The sequence below is a fragment of the Bubalus bubalis genome, chromosome 21, assembly GCF_019923935.1.
Source record: "Bubalus bubalis isolate 160015118507 breed Murrah chromosome 21, NDDB_SH_1, whole genome shotgun sequence".
Lineage (NCBI taxonomy): Eukaryota > Metazoa > Chordata > Mammalia > Artiodactyla > Bovidae > Bubalus > Bubalus bubalis.
The window spans coordinates 40649807-40671757 of record NC_059177.1 but is presented as its reverse complement, the minus strand read 5'-3'; the positions used below and the strand labels follow the sequence as shown (position 1 = coordinate 40671757).

The 21951-nt window shown below is 39.2% G+C and overlaps 1 protein-coding gene across 10 annotated transcripts in view; it reads right to left on the bottom strand.

The window, feature by feature from the left end:
• FHIT (fragile histidine triad diadenosine triphosphatase) overlaps nucleotides 1-21951 on the bottom strand; it is a 1535374-nt gene that overhangs the window by 940020 nt on the left and 573403 nt on the right. Inside the window, exon 1 of one of the 10 annotated variants that reach the window (XM_044933644.2) lies at nucleotides 8736-8817. The exons of the other annotated variants lie outside the window; for them this stretch is intronic. The gene's annotated coding sequence lies outside the window, so the exon portion shown is untranslated. Of the gene's footprint in view, nucleotides 1-8735; nucleotides 8818-21951 lie in introns of those variants that run through there. 10 annotated transcript variants of the gene reach the window in all.

Here is a 21951-nt window from a genome sequence, read left to right as displayed (position 1 = left end):
TTTAAGAGAGTCCAATTAGGTTCTGAATGACAGCCAGGCAGATATACGATGACAAACAGTGCCCTTCCTTCCTCCGGAGACAGGTCTATTCTGAGCCCAAAGTGAGGAAAGGGAGTGCATGTTATCCAGGGGATTTCGCCACTGTCCTTCTGGTCCCCAGTTATCACCAGCTGAGAAGCCTCCCCAGGTATTAGGAGGGGGAGAATAAAACAGGAAGCAGAAAACAGATTCTGATGGTATCAGTCAGAATCTCAGCAGACAGAAGTCACATTCGACTGCAAGTTTGAAGACAATTAAATATAGGAACTCCTTTCAGAGGTGCAGGCAGGGTCCCAAGTTAAGGATGCTGAGATACCTGGGACTACCTACCTGCAGCATGCACTCTTTACCTCTCTTAGCCTATAAGAGCAAAGGGAGGCAATGTGGCCCCAGAGCCTCGTGAGATAAATGAGGGCACAGCTGCCACCAAGAGCTGGAGACGTGGAGGGAAAGGTAGGCTACAGAGAGAATGCCCTCCCACCTCTTTCTCTTTTTCTGTCACCTCATCTATTTCCAGGATCTCCCAGTGACTGAAACAAACCAGAAACTGCAGTCATGGCAGCCCAGGTGATACAGTCTACCGAGGTCAGTCTCCTGGGTCAAAGAGCGGGGAAGGGCAAGTTGTCTAATAGACTAGGAGGCAGAGGATGGAGAATTCCTCCCATGGAGTAGATAAGGTCTTCAAATCTGCAAAGAGAACTTACGGCCATTTGATAAAATCTCTAATTCAGCTGGACCCACGGCCTCAGATCCTTAGTTAAAATGGGAATATTTCTAAGCATTTTACAGGTGGCCTGAGAACGAGTAATCAAAGATTGTTTCACAATTATATACACAGAACATTCCGTTAAGTAGTTCCGCCTGCTCAGACTTGGACTTGTAAATTAAAAACTTTTCTTCTACACAAAACACTTCCAAGTTACATGGACAGAAAAGTAGAGAAAGCTGGTTGTATTTTCCATGGGGCTTTAACCATCATTCTATTAAAGAAAAGTCAGAGTCAAGTTACCATGGGTGGAAACCCAACTCCAAGGACTGATGGGGTGGAGCATCACCTTGTGAGGCTAAGGATGGAATCCTTCCTCTGGCCAACTGGTCCCTGAAGAACTAACCTTTCCCTGCCCTCTGACGGGTGACTCCTATCACTGCTACCCTTACTCCCAGGGGCGTGCGGTACTGTTTTGGCTAGTGACGCCAATGCCGCTTCCTCCCACCAGGGGCTTTGCATCAAATGTGTCCTCTACACTTAACATGCTTCTCTCCATTCTCCTGCAAACTCCTACTTCCATCTCAGTTCTCACTTCCCAAGGAAAGCTTTGCCAGATTCCCTAATGAGCTCAAAAACCCCAAGGCACACTCCTGTAAGACCCAGAACATTTTCTTCATGGAAGAACTTTCACATGTTTTGGTATGACTGTCTTACCTGGCTGAATAGTCTCACATGGTAAGGACGGTGTGTGCCTTCATGTGCCATCATATTTTGGGGACCTCATGTACTATCTGGCTCATGGGAGGCACCAATTATTGATGAATGAATGAGTCTTCACTACAAGAGAACATTCTTCCATTCAAGGAATAGTCTGAATTTTGTTTTATTCTTTTAATAACACAATACTGTGAGGTGTTTTTTTTTGTCCCCAGAACTAAATTACAGGGAACTCTCAATTAGCTGATAGTTTCTACCCCATTTTCTTATATCCTGTATAAGAAAATAACATTAATGAGGTTTTTAAAAAAATAATGTTTAAATTATGCTTAAGATTCACATATATCCAACTTAATCTCATAGACTGTCATTTATATAACTGCTGTTTTAAGAAATTGCTTATAAGTACTCCAGAAAAGAAAAGAAAAGAAAAAAAAAAAAAAACACATACCCTGGGTCCTATTTACTAATGCAGGAAGTTAACCACACAATTCTTTAAAGGTTTTTAAGAGGAGCTGAAACCCAAAGGACTTTAGAATTCTCAATTAATCTAGAATGAGTGGGTATATTCTGGATAAGTGAGGTTTTATTGGAACTTAAGCCCAGTTTTAAAAAAGGTCTTAAAACTTTTATTCTAATGGTAAGCAATACATTCTTCTATGATTTCAATGCTTAAATGCCTCTTTTATGACTAATAAAATCGGTCAAATTTCCATTTTGTTTTATATCCAATTCAGAATCTATTTGTCACATGTGTCAGGAGCTATATATTCATGTATCCTGTGTGGTACCTTGTTTATCTCTGAATCCCCATAAAGTTTAGTTGAGCAGACTGCACTTAGACATACTCAGAAAGGGTGCAGTGAATGAATGACAAGAGAGTAGAAAAGGAAGCTGACATTTGTTGAACACATTATGTGGTAGCTGCTATGCAAGGAGTTTTACATAACAATGACAAAGCTTAGTAAGTTTTATGTCAGGAAAGTGAAAGTCGCTCACTTGTGTCTGACTCTTTGCAACTCCATGGACTATACAGTCCATGGAATTCACCAGGCCAGAATACTGGAGTGGGTAGCCTTTCCCTTCTCCAGAGGATCTTCCCAACCCAGGGATCAAACCCAGGTCTCCCACATTGCAGGCAGATTCTTTACCAGTTGAGCCACAAGGGAAGCCCAAGAATATTAGAGTGGGTGCTATGCTAATGTAGACTCTATATGTGATCTCATGCGATAAGGTATTTTGCCCAGACACAGAGAGATTAAGTAATTTGTTGAAGGCTACACAGCCAGAGCTGGGATTTCTTTCCAAGCTTTTAGCAGTGGTTGTTCTGCCTCCTCTTCCTGATCTATCTCATTTTATTCTTGACAATACAAGAAGCAGGAAGACAGTGCTCAAAATTCATCTTCAGACATGAAACCTTTACTATAAATGAAATGTTAAGTAGAGCTCAGTATCGGGCAGAATGAAAAAGAGCTGCTCTTAGCTTACCAGGGGGTGATGAACCTAGAATGCTACCCAGCCTCTCCAAGTTCTGACACTGCATTTGAATAAGTTCTGGCAATCTCTGCAGCAAAATTTGGTAAAAATTATAAATTAAGAAACTGGACTTGAAATACCAAGATTTCCCAAGGTTAATCATCTAATAAATCATGGAGCAGTAACTTAAACCTTGATGAACTTGACTCCAATGTTTATTTACACATGTGGACAGATGGATGTTGCATAATAGTGATTTTAAAACATTTAAAACTAACCCCAAGTTCTCCTTGTATTTGGACAATTTTCACACAAAGAAAGATTTGGAAGTTTACACATTGTTTCTAAGTTATCCAATATAAAATACACCAGAAGATATGATTTATTTGTTAAATGAATGATAAAGTGGCAAACACTTGGCAAAACCTCCTGACTATACCAAGTAAATCCTAGATCTAGGATCACAAATGCAAAAAGGTGTTTTGATGAAACCAGGCTACTTGTATTCTTCTTTCCATGTATATGCTATGCACATATAACCTTGCAGTCAGGCTTTTTTAAAAAAAGAAAAAATATATACATACACGACCATAGTTTCCCACTACCTTTCCCAAGTAATGTCCAGTTCTAGAACAACTTTGGGTTACAAATACAGTGTGAATACAGAAAATAGAAGCTTCAAAACCCTGTACTAGTCAAACTGCTATCCCTGCCCCTGTCTCTCCCCTTCCCAGCCTGGCTCTGCTTCACACTGAAAACCTGCAGTGGGGTGATGACCATGGTGATTTTCTCCTTCTCCCCACATCCCGCTTGCTGTTCCCTCACTTTACTGTCTATTACTCGGATTCTCCCAAGGCTGAAGGAACTAGAGGACAGGAGAGCTCTTCCTTGTGCAGCTTCTGTTACAAGCTGGCTCTGCTCTCTCTGGGTCTCTCCTGCCTGGGTATGTATCCAGGAGTCACGTCTATATCTGGCAGATAATGAGAGCTCATGCTGAACTCTCCTGAGGGACTTTCCATGGACTCTACAAAGGTTTCCCAGAGGCTCTAGGTTGTTGTTTGTGACCCTCTTCCTGTGGAGGAATCTGCCTTGGACCTAACCTATCAGTATACCTGTCAGGATACCTATTAGTATCCTATCCTTCCGTTACCATAATGAACTAGACTCACAGTGATTCCTCCTTGGCTCCTCCTTGGCTCTCTCCTCTGCAGAGTACATATCTGGTCCCTAGGAAACACATATCTCATGCCCTAAACAAAAACTGGGAAAGCAGGCTAGTTCCCACACAATTGGCCAACATGTCTTTGCCTTGTCTTTTGGATTTCCTAGGGTGAGTCAGACCCCAGTGTGTGGACCAATCTAAATTCCTCCCGCTTGATTCAGACATTGGGCCTCTGGGTCCTCCAAATGCAAGAAGTACAATTCGGAGCTCTCTGATCAGTCCTCTTGATGACCTCCTCTGACCTTGATGTTCCAGGACAGTACTCACTACTATTTCTCCCAAAAGGTGGTGACAACTCATTGCATGACCACAGGTCTCGCCAAAGAAACTTTGTCTCTAATCTCCTCTTGACTCATATATTCAAAAGCCATGGGGCAGGCTCATGACAGTCTACATATGGAATGGTTGGTCTTTCAATAGCTAGTTCACAGGTGCCTCCGTGGAAACTGAGACAAGAAGAGACCCATTCTAACAGCCAGTTCCCTACCTGCCCATACATACATGTGTGTATATGATATTCTATATCATATACATAGTAACAATTTCAACTAGTTAAGGGTGATATAAGAGCCCTGCTGCTGCTGCTGCTAAGTCGCTTCAGTCGTGTCCAACTCCGTGCGACCCTATAGACCGGCAGCCCAACAGGCTCCACCATCCCTGGGATTCTCCAGGCAAGAATACTGGAGTGGGTTGCCATTTCCTTCTCCAATGCATGAAAGTGAAAAGTGAAAGTGAAGTCGTTCAGTCGTGTCTGACTCTTAGAGACCCCATGGACTGTAGCCCACCAGGCTCCTCCATCCATGGGATTTTCCAGGCAAGAGTACTGGAGTGGGGTGCCATTGCCTTCTCCAATAAGAGCCCTAGCACTCCCTAATTCAATAGTAATCATCAGCTCTCACTGATCACTGCTGGTTTGGGTGATCACCATCATTATAAAAGATTTTATAACCAAAAGCATATCTTGAGAATTTTCCATTTCATACATTCTCAGATTAGAAAAAATAAAATCTATTTGAAATATGCAGACTTAAACTAACTTTGCAAAATATTCCTTATACATTAAATTACTCTCAAATTACTAGCTGTAGGTGACATCCCTGATAGTGAGTGCCCAGGGCTTCCCTAGTGGCTCAGATGGTAAAGTGTCTGCTGGCAATGAGGGAGACCCGGGTTTGATCCCTGGGTTGGGAAGATCCTCTGGAGGAGGAAATGGCAACCCATTCCAGTACTCTTGCCTGGAAAATCCCATGGGTGGAGGACCCCCAGTAGGCTACAGTCCATAGGGTCGCAAAGTCGTACATGACTGAGTGACTTTACTTTCTTTACATTTTTCAACCTTTACAAAAGCCCAGATGGTCAGAAAGAGCTTTACCAAATTTGGATCAAATTTTTAATAGAATGATTTTTAAATATTTTTTAAACAATCAGCTCAGAGTTATATTCTAAAAAGCTACTTAACAGTATTTGCAGCTAACAGAATATGCAATTACCAGAAAAATCTAGCGAAGTCCTAGTTCTTATATCCTAAGATGAGAAATAATGTGGGAAAACAATGTAAAAATTATATATCAGATCAGTTGCTCAGTCGTGTCCGACTCTTTGCAACCCCATGAATCGCAGCACGCCAGGCCTCCCTTTCCATCACCAACTCCTGGAGTTCACTGAGACTCACGTCCATCGAGTCAGTGATGCCATCCAGCCATCTCATCCTCTGTCATTCTCTTCTCCTCCTGCCCCCAATCCCTCCCAGCATCAGAGTCTTTTCCAATGAGTCAACTCTTCGCATGAGGTGTCCAAAGGACTGGAGTTTCAGCTTTAGCATCATTCCTTCCAAAGAAATCCCAGGGCTGATCTTCTTCAGAATGGACTGGTTGGATCTCCTTGCAGTCCAAGTGACTCTCAAGAGTCTTCTCCATATACATATATATAAATCACAAAGTGAAAATGTGATATTAAATCTAGTTTGTCCATGTCCATCTGAAAGCATTCTGTAAACTGCCTGAGTTTAAAAATAATAATTCTACAATGCACAGTTAAGTCAGATGTCTAACCATCATCCTTTATCTTGGGCTGAAAAATAAATTTTAGATCTATTCACAATAAAATATAAGGTACTTCCAGACTCAATCCCTTTTAAGAGTTTTTCCTTCTATATATACTCAAAGATCTACAACAACCAAATTAATGAGCCAAAAAGTACATTTTAAAAGATTCTCTAAGAGGATCTTATAAAAAGTAGAATTTGATTATGTTTTAGGAGAGGAAATTTCTTTAACCTAGAGGGAGTCAGCAAATGTGAAATCACAAAAAATATTCAGATTTTTGAAAGGAAAAATGATTTGAGAATCATCTCACCAATGGTCTGAGAAGGAGGAGGGGCGAAATTACTTAATTACTCAGAGTAATGAAAGCTAGAGGGTAAAGATGGGGGGGAAACACATAAGATAACTGTTTCACTCGCTTCACTTGGCCTTGATTTAAATCAGAACACTTTCTGCCCTGTATTACTCCAAACAATTTACCAAAAAGGAAAATATTCTTTCTAAGTAACCCAAAGCACAAGTAGCAAAAACTGCAATGTTATCATGCAGAAATTATGATGCTCTAGTTTATGTTTTAAATAGCTCAGAATTGCACGTGCTCACGAAGTGGTCCTGGGTGCAGCAGGAGCTCTTCATTTTAACGCAACACTGATGTTCCCAGCAATTTTCCTCTGCCACCTCATATCTTTCTTTCATAACCCTACGTGGTCCTCCATAGAAATATCCCTTTAACCATGAACACTCAGGAAAACAAACCCCCCCTATACCCGTGGAAAGGCATGTGAAAGAGTCCAGTATCTTTACTTTCTGCAGAACAAGGCAAAAAATATTTCTTTCAGGGTCACCATCCAATTGAGCTGAGTGTTTTAATATTGATACTCTGCAGCAGGTAATTTAATTTGTTTTTTGGAAGGATGAGAATTAAAAGCAACACAAAGAGTAATAATGAATCAGGGGCTAGAATTTTCTCCAAAGTTAGAAACTTTAAATATAGACTCCTTAAATTAGGAAGGGCCTCAACACTGAGGAAATCATTTTGCAGAGGGAAGTGAGAGAAACTGGAAGTGATCTGTCTACAGCCTCCTAGAAGGAATGATTCTCTCACCCCAGTCAAGGGTTCTTTCCATGACCATGCTTTTTCCTTTGCCCTTTCCTTCTGCTTCTTAATCTCTCTGACATATGCTCAAAGCATCATTTAAATTAGTCCCCTATTCAAAATAACAAGGACTTGCCAAAGGAAGGCAAAGTTTGAGATAGAGATTCCAATTAACTACCTCTGATTCCTGGATAACTCAAGTCTTCCAGAAATTGACTCCAGCAGCATGTGTTATTTATTTATTCTCAACCCTTTTTCTATAAACAACTTGATATGTTTGCAGAAATATATAAAATGCAACCAGCTAAAAATGAATACAATGGGGAAATTATCACAAAGTGGGGGGAAAGAAAAGGATAAAGCTAGCCTATCCAAAACTAATACAATTATGTAAAGTTTAAAAATAAAATTAAAAAAAAAAAAAGAGCAGAATTTAAAAAAAATAAATAAATAAAAGCAGCAACAGTAGGATCTCGTGGAAAGGCCAAGTATTGATATTCCAAAAGAAATCTCCTGGAGAAAGTGTCTTACACCAAGAAAGTAACTTATATAATGGTGGCTTGTAGCAAATATCACAAGCACCAACAGTGACATATCAGAGGGACTTCCCTGGCAGTCCAGTGGTTAGGACTCCACCCTTTCAATGCACAGGGGTGTGGGTTCAATCCCCAGTTGGGGAGCTAAGATCCTACATGCCTCATGGCCAAAAGACCAAAACATAAAACACAAGTAATATTGTAACAAATTCAATAAAGACTTAAAAAAATTAGTGACCCACTAGAAATAAGTTGTGGGTTGAAATGAAATGTTAATAAGAGTTTGTTAGTAGGGATGAGGCACAGATTTGTCTTTTAATGTCTTAGTATGCAGGTTTTGGGTTTCTGAAGTACATCATTCCTGAGCCTTGCAAGGTTAGAAAGAAAAAAAAAACTGAAATGAGAAGAAAGAGGAGAAAATTACAGAGTAGGGGGAGACAGAGCAAACAATGACAGGTTGATGTCAACCTAGGCATCATTTGTTAAAGAACTAAAAATAATTTATAGAATAATTGGAGGCTCAAATTCATACATCACCTGAATTCAGTTGCACTTTCGCTATGTTATAATGCAATATAGTGTAAATCAATTGTCTCAGAATTTAAAATTAGAGCCCAATTACCTGTGTAAGGGAATCATAAATCCAACTTGTATTTTTCTAACAGGGTTAACAACTCATGATACCCACTTAAAATCAAGAAAATCAATTTTCTGAGCTTAAGAGCAATTGTGTGTTGGTATTTTTTTCACCCTGGTCTACAGCCTCAGGTTGAAAGGCTGAGGGTAACGAATATAGTGATTGGGGGAGGGTAGGAGTCTCAAGTAAAGATAACACAGAGCATTGAATATGTTCAAAACACCAACCACATGCAGGAAAAACAGGAGTGGGGGCACTTACGTGTAACAGGCAGTCAGAACCTGGACACCTGCTATTTGGTGAAGGAGTAAAGGCAAAACACTCCTACTGTTTTTCCAGTTCAGCAAAAATTTCCCTAGGGCTAAAGAGGAAGATGAAATACTAAGTAAGGGCAGAGCTTGCACTCCTGCTAACAGCATAACAGACCCAGGCCTGCCTGACTGAGGTCACACTTGCATGAAACCCAGAGAGTCCCCTCCCAGAGGGGTTTGCTGGCCTTCTCTTCTACTGAAAACATCTGAGGGAACACTGTGTGGAGAGCAGAGGGCAGTGGAATAAAGCTGCGGTGATGGAGGCAGAAGCATCAGTAGGAACAGCCTTCAAGGAGGATGGTTCAGCACCGTGGGTGCCCATTCATATATCCTCCGTGCCCACCCATGATATCACACATACATGTATCTACATTCTGACACCGAAATTCCATCTCCATGAAATTCTGCTTGAGAAACAATTGAACCAGGTTGCACACATATACATACAAGGTTCCTCATTGCAGTGTTGCTTCTAAGAAGTTGGAAGCAGACTAAAAATGCATCAAGGGGAATAATTTAAGTAAATTTAAGCAATTTAATGATGTACGTAAATTTAAGCATTTCACCCTACAGGGCAATACTATGCTGGAAATGCAGATGATGATGTAAAATTCTATGGACATGGCACACTGTAAGATAACATTACAAAAGAGTGGTACTGGATATATTGATTTTGAATGTTGTGTATGTGTGCACAAGTGAAAAGACAGTCTGAGAGAAAATACCGTCACATATTAGTTAAGGTCATTACTGTGTGGTGGAATGCTAAATCATATTTATTTTTCAAAAAACTTCTCCTGTGGTGTTGGGTTTTTGAGTTTTAATTTTACAAAAATGGCAGGTATTCCTTTTGTAATCTGAAAAAAAACTACTATAACAGTTTCTATTTTGGATTTTTTTTTATTAATAAGGAGGACAAGAGGAAGAGTAGCAATATACAGAAAAGGCAAAAGCCCACATGGCCCACGAGGCTGTCCCTGAACAAAGCACTAGCACCATTCCCAAAAAAGATTTCTGTTTTTACACAAAATTCCACTGACTGCATATTATTGAGGAGGGGAAACAAATGCACCAAAACAAATCATCTGTCCACCTTACCTTTGTATTCTGTAGGTAAAAATACCCCAGTCCGTACTATGCTTCTGAGAGCAAAGGATGTCCCTCCAAGATCCAAAATACAGCTAGAAATCTCGGCAATTGTGCCTTTTACACCAGGCTTATTAGTGTCTCTGTTTTTACAAATGGACATGTAAATCTATTACTTCACAAAGCCAAAGTGCTTTTTTAAAGCACAGAAAATAGCAAAGTAACATACCAGTAGAACGCATGCTTCTCACTGAGTCATTTCTGTATTTTAGTTTCACCTGCTCTATGCCAGGGTAAGATATCTGCAAACTCATAGCAAAAGAATTATAAGGACCTTTGAGACCATTCAATGCAATGCTCTCATTTTTCACAAGAGAAAACTCAGAACAGTCACCAAGTGAGTCAGTCAGGACTAACACTGAGGGTCGGCCTCACAGTCTCCTGTTTATCACTTCATCTCTAATTCCAGCCAAAGATACAACTGTGTTTCCCCTTTCTAGAGAAGCTGAATATTTCTGTAGCTAATGTTGACATAAATCAGACTTTGTGAGATAGAGAAACAGAGAGAAAAGCAGCAAACCTAACATAATATACCAGCTAGCTTTTCCAGATATATCTGAGAGATAGTTTCAATAACGGAAAACACTCCATACACTGCTTTATACAATCCACTCTTGATTCTGCGATAGAAAAAGGTAAAGAGTTCACATGGAAAAGCCATATGGGTCATTTGGTGACATTTTTAAAAGGTTTACTTTCAGACATGCATGATTTAAAGTGTTTTCCCTTTTTCTCCTCTCAAACCCAAGCATATTCAGTATAAAACACCTGGAAAATACAACAAAACATTAATGAGTAGAGAAAGAAAATATATCACACTATTCTACCAACAAAAGACAACCACAGTTAAAATTTCAGCATAGTTCCTTCTTGGTTTTTTCTTTTCTTTTTTATGGTTGATACCTTAATATATATGTCATTTCTAGGTTTCCTTTTCACCTAAATTACATCTAAGCATTTAAATAGTTGAGTAACAGCTATTTGTAAACATCCTTTTAATGTATGGACTGTATTCCATGGTATAGATATGGCAAATTTTACATTTTTTTCTGTATGTTGCATCATTTAGAGTTTTGCTATTATACATAATGTTATAATGAGCATTTTGAAAAATAAACCTCCATCTTAACCTTTGATTGTTTTCTTAATTTTAATTCCTAAAGTGGGGAATCAGTAGGTTAAGTATTATAAACATTTTAAAGTACCTGAAAGTTGGTACCAAATTTTCTTGTTTGTACCAAAGGTATATAAAAGTATTCATCTTATCGTGCTTTCCCAATAATATCATATTTTAAAATCTCTGTTAATCTTACCCTATTTTAATTAGAATCTGTCATTGAACAGCATCATATATTTTTTACAAATTGTGTTTCGCATTTGGAACATCTACTCTTGAGGTCTTTGGCCATTTATCTACTGAGTAAGAAGGGAAACATTTTTATTGAAGATATCCGATTATGTTTTCTTTAGTAAATAAAATAAAATACAACTTTTAAGCAAGTTAATAGCCTTTCTGAATTCACTAAAGCCTAACAAAACAAAACTCCTTGTTATATCAGTTAAGAGACATAGAGAAAATAGCAGAACACTTTTTTTTCCCCATAAGTATATGTTCTATGGGCTCCATTTAGTAAGTGATATGTTTATGCAACTTTCTGTGACTGCTGATCAAGCGTCAGATTAACAAACTGTTGAAAAGAAAATGAAAAGCTGGAGGATGTGGCTTATGAAAAATCACTCTTTTATAAAAGAATGTGCTCTGGTTCACACTGGTGGACGAAGAAAATCCATTTTACCTCCTTTCTCACCCAAAGTTATTTCTAAATGATACAAAAGGAGCACAGAAGTGTTAACCCATAACCACAGAGAGAATGGGAAGAAGCCGTTAGCAGGTGAGTGATTTCAATAAAAGTCTGTTGACTTAGAAGCCACAGCAAAGGAAACCACAACCTAAAAGGGGGTTTCAGCAAAGGAGAGAGCATACTACCTAACACTACCCCAGAAAACTCAATTCTCAGAAATAGTGAGTAAACCAGAGAGTGGAAAAGCTGAAAAGAGGGTTACAAATTACAAGTCAGCATGCTACTGCTACTGCTAAGTCACTTCAGTCGTGTCCGGCTCTGTGCGACCCCATAGACGGCAGCCCACCAGGCTCCCCCGTCCCTGGGATTCTCCAGGCAAGAACACTGGAGTGGGTTGCCATTTCCTTCTCCAATGCATGAAAGTGAAAAGTGAAAGTGAAGTCCTGTCCGACTCTTAGCAACCCCATGGACTGCAGCCCACCAGGCTCCTCCGGCCATGGGATTTTCCAGGCAACGATTCAGTATACATAACATAGAATTCCCAGCCTCCTGGCTCTCTAGGTGGGTTAACCTAAAGCCACCACTAGGTTTAAGGCAGTAAACATTTGTCTGGGCAGAAGTTAGACCATTATCATGGGTGTTAAAACCTCACTCTGGCAAGTCAAGCTCCTCCCCACCCCATCCCCATGCACACACTCTAAACTTTGACCCTTTAAGCATGCCATTTACAAGATCCATCCACCTTCTGAGGGTTTGCAAACAGCCCTTATATTGCCTTATTCTTTTACATATAACTACAGATCCCAGAAATCTTAAAATGCCAAGAAAGGCCAGAATAGAAAATAAAAGAAGCAAGCAAAATAGCAGAAAACATGACACTATGGAAATATGACAATTTAGGGGGAAAAGATACAAACTTACAAAAGAAAATCAGGGACTTGCCTGGTGGTCCAGTGGTTAAGAATCCAAGTAGGATTCATACCCGGTCAGTGAACCAAGAACCTACGTGAGGTGGAGCAACCAAGCCCCGGGGCTACAGCTACTGAGACTGCGTGCTCCAGAGCTTGTGTGCCAAAAACTAAATAAAGTCCTTGCTGGCTGCAAGGAAAGATCCCACGTGACACAAAGGAAAACCCACTGTGACAACTAAGATCCAGCACAGCCTAAATAAATAAATAAATATTTTTTAAAAATAATAAAATAAGTATTTTAAAATAAATATTTTTAAAAGTAATGAAATCAGTTGATATATTAAAAAAAATAATAGAATCAATAAATAAGAAAATCTTTTTAATATCCTCAAGAATCACTTGAGGAGATTTGGTAACTAAAATAAAACCAAAGTTATATTTAAAAGGAATAATCAGATAAAAAGAAGGATCCCTCAGGAATTATGTGGTTGTGCTTAGTCGCTCAGTCATGTCCAACTCTGCTACCCTTTGGAATGTAGCCCACCAGGCTCTTCAATCCATGGGATTTTTCAGGCAAGAATACGGGAATAGGTCACCATTTTCCTCCTCCTGGGGATCTTTCCAACTCAGGGATCAAACCCATGTCTCCTATGTCTCTTGCATTGCAGGCAAATTCTTTACCTGATGACCCATGATTACCTAAGCAAAAAATTCAAGACAGCTTAATGACAAACTTAGAGAAATCTCCTAGAATACTTATTAAATGTACAATATGTGAGGAAAAAAAAATAAGATAATATAGATGATTGATCCATGAGATCTAGGTGTGGACTAATAGAAGTTTCAGAAGGAGAAAAACAAAACTGGAGGGCAAGAAATTACAGAAAATTTCCCTGAGCTAACGGGAGGCATGAATCTTCAAAATACAGGAATCTAGTCAACGTCAAGGAGAATGAATTGCAAAGTGTTAGAAAACTGAGGTTAAAGAGAAATTCCTAATAGCCTCCTAAAAATATCCCCACTGCTCCCAGAAGGATCAGAATAAGAGCAGAATCAGCAGTAGTGGTGTTGGATGCTAACAGACAGTAGTGAAGATCTAGAAAACAACCCATCTAAATGAGAGAAATGGAGATCTAATGAGAAAGAGGGAGAAACAGAATAGAAAGTCCAAATATGAGGTGGCTTCCCTGTTGGTGCTAGTGGTAAAGAAACCGCCGCCAATGCAGGAGACATGCATTCAGTCCCTGGGTCAGGAAGATCTCCTGGAGAAGGAAATGGCAACCCACTCCAGTATTCTTCTCTGGAGAATTCCATGGACAGACGAGTCTGGCTACAGTCTATATTGCTGTATAGGGCCGGACATGACTGAGGGACTATCACTTTCACTTGCATTTAGGTAGGGCAATAAGAAGGGAAAGGGTAGCATTTTCATTATAAGTGTTTCTGAATTATTTGATTCATAAACTATGTGCTGGTTGTTGCTTTCATAAAAGCAAAACAAAAAAGAAAGTCATAAAAGGAGCAAGTGCACTATGTCAAGCTCTTCTACTAAAAAAAAAATAAATAATTGAACCTGGATGAAATTGTTGCTTCTGAGTGTCTGGACAACTCTGGAGAAATAGTGAGTTTTGTATAATTGGATTTATTTACAACAAGAAGGGAGCAAAGGCAGTGCACGGAGATGAGACACAATGTTTTTGTCCAACAGAACAACTGAGCATTCATTCGGACTTAATGACAGGATGACATTCTGAGGTTTGGAGGGTAAGCACATCCTCTTCATTATCAAATCGAAGATTTTCCAGTATCAAAAGGGACCCTTCTCTCCATACTGGATTGTCCCTGTACACAACCCCTCTCCCCTCACCCTACAAGTCCCATCATGAGCTTAAATAAAAATGAAAACTGAACAAAAAGTTTCCTAGTGCAATTGCATCTTCTCTAATTTTCTCAAGATTGCTGCCTCCTGGCTGTTTCATATTAATATCCCCAAAATGTATACCAAGTACATATTTTAATACCTAGCTAGGTACATTTCCCAGAATGTATTTTTAAATAGGCTGGTTGTGGGAAGGCTGGCAAGATACTAGTGATTCGATGTTGGGGCTACCATGCCCATCTGTCTTGAAGGCCTGGCATCCACATTATTCAGAAAAGCCTGGGTAACATTACTGCACCCTGTGTTCACAGAGTTGGTTGGTTCTGGGTTCAATTACAATCGCTAGCAGTTTAAATGATAGCTGCTGTGCTATAACCTAAAATAAATTGCTTTTCTCAAGAAGTCATGTAAGCCTTTGTACTGCAACTTAGCAGAGCTGCTGGTTTTATCTCATCTGAAATTCAAACAGGGTACAAAAGCTGGGCCTCTGAACTCCTGCTTTTGCATTGAGTGGCATTCTTCTACATTCCAGGGTATTCTTCTCTCCCAAACTTCTACCCTGGAACTAGATTTATGGGAAAGAAATGTATCATTTTTTTATGCAAAAAATCATCATTTCGTTTTTGTTTTTCTATTTAAATCTCACACTTTGCCTGGGCTCTTTTGAAAGAACTGTACTACTGGGGGCAAGATTTGTTCTTCTCATTTTGATGGCTGGAAAGCTTATCTGCCACTATGGGTGAAGACAAGTGTGGAGACATCAGCACTCAAATGAATGAAGGTAACTCTGTGTGCATGCATGCTGCTGCTGCTAAGTTGCTTCAGTCGTGTCCGACTCTGTGCGACCCCACAGATGGCAGCCCACCAGGCTCCCCCGTCCCTGGGATTCTCCAGGCAAGAACACTGGAATGGGTTGCCATTTCCTTCTCCAATGCATGAAAGTGAAAAGTCAAAGTGAAGTCGCTCAGTCGTGTCCGACTCTTAGCGACCCCATGGACTGCAGCCCACCAGGCTCCTCCATCCATGGTATTTTCCAGGCAAGAGTACTGGAGTGGGGTGCCATTGCCTTCTCCAGCATGCATAAGTCACCTCAAGTCATGTCTGACTCTTTGAGATGCTATGGACTGTAGCCCTCCAGGCTCCTCTGTCCATGGGAATTCTCCAGGCAAGAATACTGGAGTGGGTTGCCATGCCCTCCCCCAGGGGATCTCCCCAACCCAGGGATTGAACCCATATCTCTTATGTCTCCTGTATTGGCAGGTGGATTCTTTACCACTAGCACCATCTGGGAAGCCCAGGCACTCTGTACAAATATATCCCCTTTCCTTCTCTTCATGGGAAAAGGAAACAGTCAGTGTTCAGAACCTGAAGTAGAAATTCTGCCTTTTCCTACCCTCACTTACCCGTGAGTTTTGCCCAAAAGTCCATGGACTCAAGCTCACCAATATTTCCCCGAGCACATTCAGACCAGTGCCACTGAAGGGATACACAGCTGTCTCAGCATTCCTCTGACAGAGATGACTTCTGGTGCCTCAGACGCCTTTCCACAAAGGCAATTAGAAAAGTTCCCAGCGTTCACCACATTCTTTCAGATTTAACAAGGCAACATAATTAACGCTGCTGTTTTTCTGCCAGTCAACAAGAGAAAATTGCCCTTCCAAGAGATGTTTTTCATGTTTACAAAAATAATCCATTAATATGTTTCCCTTTCAGATGTTTTTCTTCTACTGAGATTGAAAGAGCTTGGTTTGGGGTGTGCTATATGGTGTGTGCTCAGCAGCTTTTCTCTGAAAGGGGAAACTTCTTTATGTCCATCAAAAAGAACAAGCAGAGCAAAAGGCAAAAGAGCAAGATGAACACTTTAGACCAGATTGAAACAGAACCACTGTGAAGGCAAGGAAGATCTATTTCTATCACATGCGTGGAGCCATGCCAAGGGGGAAAATGGAATGTCCCTCATGTGAATCCTGCAGTTCTGTTGTATGAATTCTTTGAACTTTGATAATCAGAGATTTAAGTATATTGGTTCTCCACCAGTATCCTTATGGGGGAACTAGGAAATGGCGTGTGTGGTGGGCGGCAGTGGTGGGGGGGTGATGTTTCAATGTCCCTGTAATTGAGGGCAATACTGATATCTGGAAGACATTCTAAATGTTGCTAAAAGTTCCGCAGTGTGTTATCTCCACACGGCATAGAACAGAACTGCCTAGAATGCCAATAGATCCCCTTTGGAAACACTGACCGCAGTCGAGAAGGCAAGATGAGCTGACTGCCTGGGTCTTGTGTTTTCTCATTTTGCAAACCCTGGGCTCCTGACAGATAATCAGTAACTGATAGAATCAACTAGCGGTTTAAAGAAGGTAAGTCACTTATTAAGTCAACAAATACGTATTAAATTTCTGCTGCTTACAGCACAATTTATACAATACATAGACCATAATTGGCCCTCTAACGAAGCCCGAGGTGTCATTTTCTCCACAAAGGCCTTCCTCATGACCTCAACTAAAACTAATCTCTCGGTAAAGAGAGAAAATAACTCATTAGGGTTGTAGATGCTGGAACCAAAAATTCTTGGGTTCTAATCCAGATTCTGCCACTGACTAGGTTTGTGACTTTGGACTAGTTGCTTAATCTGTGTCTTGGTTTCCTGGAAAGTGGGAATAACATTGCTGCTTGGGGACAAAATGGAATTAATAATGATATAAAGTCATTAGAACAGTACCTGACACATAGTATGTGCTCAAAATTATATGTATTCGTACATATAATTTTTAAAGAGTTTTATAGACATAATTTTAATGGAAAAATGATTGAGATAATTACAGATTCATATGCAATTGTAAAAAATAAATCATATCCTGTGTATATTTTATCCAGTTTCCTCCAGTGGTAATACTCTTCAACACCATAGCATAATAGCACTACCAGGATACTGACATTAATACAATACACCAATCTTATTTAGAATTCTCCAAATCCCAGTTTTACTTGTACTCATTTCATTGTGTGAGTCTGTATATGTATCAAGTTCAAAACAATTTTATAACCTGTGAATCCACCACAGTCAAGATACTGATCAGATCTAACACCACACAAAGATCCTTCATCTTGTGCTTTTATGACCTCACCCACCTTTCACTTCCCCTCCCTCAGCTCCATCCCTAAACCCTGGCAATCCCTAGCCTGTCCTCCATTTCTAAAACTTTGTAATTTAAACATGTCACTTAAATGGAATCATAAGGTATATAATTTCATCACTTGCATGTGGAATCTAAAATATGATTCAAATGGACTTATTTAGAAAACAGAAACAGACTCACAACATAGAAAACAAACTTACAGTTACTAAAGGGGAAAGCAGGGAGGGACAAATTAGGAATTTGGAATTGGCAGATACAAAGTACTATATATAAAAACAGATAAACAAAAAGGCCCTACTGTATGGAAGAGGAAACTATATTCAATATCTTGTAATAACCTATAAATGAAAAAGAATGTGTATATGTATATACATATGTATGAATGTATATACATGTATATGTATATGCATAAATATATATATCTGAAACACCTTGTTATCTATCAGAAACACAAAAACTGTAAATCAACTATACTTCAATTTTTAAAAATTGAAAAACAAAGAAACCCTAAAAATAAAATACATAATTTATTGAGAATGGCTTTTTTCACTCAACACAACTCTCTGGAGAATCACCCAAGTTGTTGACTGTATCAGTAGTTCATTCATTTTGATTGCTGAGTAGAATTCCATGGGTATCACAGTTTATTTAACCACTCATCTGTTAGAAACATCTGGGTTACTTCCAGATTTTAGCTATTATGAATGAAGCTGTTATGAACAATTATGTAACAAGTTTTTATGTGAACATGAATTTTCATTTCTCTGAAATCAGTGCTCAAGAGTGCAATTGCTGGGTCATACGGTAGTTGTATGTTTAGCTTTGTAAGAAACTGCCAGATTGTTTCCCAGAGTGGCTGTGTCATTTTATATCCCTGCTAACAACGTATGAGTGAATAGTTTCTCTGCATCCTCACCAATATTTGGTGTTGTCATTATTTTTTATTTTAGCTCTTCTGACAGATGTGAAGCGATAGCTCATTATAGTTTTAATTTGTGTTTCTCGGATGGCTGCTGCTGCTGCTAAGTCGCTTCAGTCGTTTCCGACTCTGTGCGACCCCATAGACAGCCTCCTACCAGGCTCCTCTGTCCCTGGGATGGCTAGTGATGTGGAATATCTTGTAGTGGGCTTATTTTCCATTTGTACATCTTCCTCATTGAAATGACTATTCATATCTTATGCCCATTTTCTAATTAATTGCTTGCTTTTTATTTTTGAGTTTTAGGGGTTCTTTACATATTCTAGATACTAGTCCTTTGTGGAGTATGTGGTTTGCAAATATTTCTTCCAGCTTAGAGACTGTCTTTCAATTCTCTTCACATGGCTTTCACAGAGAAAAGTTTTAGTTTTTTTTGAGGTCCAATCTATCTATTGTTCCTTTTATAGATTTATGCTTTTGGTGTGAAGTCTATGAATTCTATGCCTAGATTGAGATCCCAAGACCTAGACTTACATCTCTTATGTATATATGTCTAATTTTTTTTGTAATTTTACCCTGTACGTTTAAGTCTGTAATCCATCTGAGTTAGTTTCTGTATAAAGTATAAATTTAAATCAATGTTTTTGTTTGTTTTTTGCCAATGGATGTCTAATGGTCCAACATCATTTCTTTTTTAAAAGCCTGGGTTTCCTCCATTGAATTGCCTTTGAACTTTTGTCAAAAATCATTTGAGCACGTGTGACGATCTATTTCTGGATCCTCCATTGTGTTCCATTCTGTCCTCTGCCAGTATCTTGTTGGCTTCATTACTATGGCTATATAGGTAGCTTTAATATTGGATAGAGTGATTCCTCCTACTTTATCATTCTATGCCATGATATAGCCCAGTTGGTAAAGAATCTGCCTGCAATGCAGGAGACCCTCATTGGATTCCTGGGTCGGGAAGATCCCCTGGGGAAGGGACAGGCTACCCACTCCAGTATTCTTGGGCTTCTCTTATGGTTCAGTTGGTAAAGAATCTGCCTGCAATGCGGGAGACCTGGGTTTGATCCCTGGGTTGGGAAGATCCCATAGAAAAGGAAAAGGCTACCCACTCCAGTATTCTGGCCTGGAAAATTCCATGGACTGTATAGTCTATGGGGTCACAAAGAGTCAGACACAACTAGATGACTTTCACTTTCACATGATTGCTTTAGCTATTATAGGGCCTGTATCTTCACATATAAATTTTAGAATAAGCTGGTAGGAATTTTTTTAGGAATTGCATTAAACCTTGGATTAATTTGGGGAGAACTTATATCTGTACTATGTTGAGACTTCCAACATATATTGGAAGTTCTTGGATTTCTTTTACCAGCATTTTGTAATTTTCAGCAAAAACAAATCCTGAGTGAATTTTGTTAAGTATGTATATAATATTTCATTTTCTTTGGAACTATTGTAAATGGTATTGTGTTTAAATTTTTGGTTTCTGCATGTTTACTGTTAGCATATGGACATACAATTAATTTGTGGATTAATTGCTGAACCCACTTATTAGTTCTGGGAGTTTTTGTTTTTGTTGCAGATTCCTAGAGATTTTCTAGGTAGGAAATTCTGTCATGTGAAAATAGAGCTAGTTTTATGCATTTCTTTCCAATCCGAATGTTTCCTCCTTCCCGTGCTGTACTACAGTGGCCAGAACTTCCAGAATCATATAGAACAGAAGTAATGAGAGTGAACATCCTTGCCGTGTTCCCAGTCTTGGATTCTCTTTATCAAGTTGAGGTAATTCACCTCTATTCCTAAATTGCCAACAATTGTTATTATAAGTGATTGTTGGATTTTGTCAAATGCTTGTTCTGAATTAATAGATATGATCATATCATTTTTTTTCTTCAGCTTATTGATATGGTAGATTACCGTGATTCATTTTAAAGTGCTCAACCATCCTTGAATACCAGTGTTAAATCCCACTTGGTCATGGTACATAATTCTTTTTACGCATTGTTGGATTTCATTTGTTAATATTTTCTTGAGTATTTCTGTGTTAAAGTTCACAAGAGATATTGGACTGAAATATCTTTATGTGGTCTATTAGGAAGTGTTCCTACCTTTTCTATTTTACGAGATTATGTAAAATTGATATTAATTCTTCTCAAAACATTTGGTGGACTTCTCCAGTGAAACAATGTGTTCCTAGAGAATTCTTTGTGGGGAGAATTTTAAGTATTATCTCAATTTTTTAAATGGTTACTCAGGATGTCCATTTCATCCTGGCTAAATTTAGCTGGCTCATAGTTTATGAAAAATTGATCCTTTTCTTCTAAGTAGTTGACTATATGAAAATGAAGTATCTTGAACATAGTGGGTTTGCCCTATGGATGAATAAATGAATGAATGCTTATGTATATTTTCTTTGGGTCTGTACAATGGAGCAGACCTAGCAGTTAAGTGCACACCCCTGCAAATGAACACAGGAGAAACAGGTAAAATCTTGCTCAATGTGATTTACCAAAACGTGGCTCAGAACATAGGCTCACCTGGTCGTCAGCTCCCTCAGGTCATCACACTAATTTTTCTGCTTCCCGCAGATCAGAAAATGAGGTAATGCTGGGGCAGACCTCCTCACTATTATTTCCTTTATTACTCCCTTCAAGCCTGTACTCTGAACACACATACACACACACTTCAAGCATCCAATTTTTCAGAGAAGATAGGAAGTCAGAAAGGGAAATGTGTCACATTTTCTTTCTAGAAATGAATACCACATCTCCAATAAAAAATGAGTGGGAAACACAGATACCTAATAACAAATACCACAGAACAATATTGGTGGGAAACCCCCAATTTTTAGAGCTCACAGAAACATCACTAAGGAGTGTGTGTAAGAGACAGAGGGCCCCAGGCAGGCCATGCAATGGAATGTAAGGCCAGGTCCCACCGAGGCTCAGAAGTAGGAGTGATGAAATAGCAAGCAAGAAGAGACCTTGGGCAATTGAGTTCTTCCATTGGGCAGGAAAGGTTTAAAAACAAAGGCTTTAGGAAGGAAAAGGCTAGATGCTGGACCTCCCATTTAACTACTGGAATCATGCATTGTCACCAAGCAGTATGATCTCTTGGTTTTTTAAGATCTTTAGGCACTCATATCTCATATTTACTGCACATGTGTATCTCTGTTTCGGTTTTGATTTTTTGACAAACAGAAGTTTACTTTTAATGGAGTCAAATCCACGATGCTTTTCTTTTGTGATCTTTTCTTTTTGCCTCTCTCACTGTCATTGGGATAAACATTCGTTTCCTTTCTAGCTTTCTAATGATTAATTTTATACATGTATTGCCTTAATCCAGCTGGAATTAATTTCAGGC